The sequence below is a fragment of the Diadema antillarum genome, unplaced genomic scaffold (assembly GCF_040938485.1).
Source record: "Diadema antillarum isolate AM-2024a unplaced genomic scaffold, OU_Dant_1.0 seq00000497_RagTag, whole genome shotgun sequence".
Lineage (NCBI taxonomy): Eukaryota > Metazoa > Echinodermata > Echinoidea > Diadematoida > Diadematidae > Diadema > Diadema antillarum.
This window is the reverse complement of record NW_027271456.1, coordinates 133,145-134,304: the sequence shown is the minus strand read 5'-3', so window position 1 is coordinate 134,304 and position 1,160 is coordinate 133,145.

The window sequence follows — 1,160 nt, the reverse complement described above, 5'->3', positions numbered from 1 at the left end:
TGTGCCCTTTTAGGGAAACAACAAATAGATCGTCAATTAAAGACACAGAGAATAGAAAAATAGATCTACTCAAAATTGAAAGTGGTTTCGTAATAAGTCTCCTGATTCTAATGACATTCAACATGGTTTCAGAACGTCACGCCTATATGATTTGCCTCAATAAAGGTGAATGACATAATGGTAAATGAAGACATTACCGACATTAATGAAAACATTACCAGAATATTAGTATACCACCTACATTATATGTACATCGTCTTGCATTGATTTCAGGCTACTTATCCGAGTAGTATCGAGTCATGAACAATATCCACACCAGTATCAGATGGCGTGGTTTTTGTCTGTCTTTGAAGGCGAACACACTGAAACTTGCATAAAACAGACAAATTCCATTTTTTTCAAGGAGCATAAAATACATTGCTATAATAAGCTGTTTTTTGAAGTCAAGATCCTTCAGAAATAGCAAGGCGGTATCACACGTCTCCTTTGTAAGAGTACGTCATGTATTCGATCACTATGACAGGTTCATCGAGACAGATTCTCGTAGCAGAATTTTGGAATAATTCTTGTGTGCGCTGTGTGGTGGTGGACGTGTTGGATTGTATTCCTTTGTTACGTCACAAAGCTATCGTTGTCCGTGTTGCCCACAAGAAGTCTTCCCTAGCCGAGGCCATTCTTGTCCTACACACGCACACACTACTTATTACACTTCTTTCCACCTGCGTTTTGCTGCATTCATCTGAAGAATACGTTCCGTAAGATGTCTGCGAAACGCCAAATCTTGGACGCAGTAATGATGCCATTTCAAAATCAAAAAGTCGATTTTCCCCGAACTTTCATCCTGAAGCAAACACAGCTAAAAAAAAAAAAAAAAAATGGATCCGTCAACTGCTTCAGACGTCTGTTGTCATGACGGCAGCAATATGTTATAAGGATTCCTCATCCATGAAACATCTTCTCTGGTGCTCAATGAACTTTGACATCATGAGGGTCCAAAAGGGAAGTCAAACTCAAGGTAAAAGTTCATTAGCCCTATGACGTGTACAATGAGGAGCGCGTCATATCGACATTAGTAAGGACACGCCCACTCTTAATGGTTTGATATTTTCTCCACCAGCCTCATGCTTGGTCATCCACCACTTAATATACTTCCGGGTCAC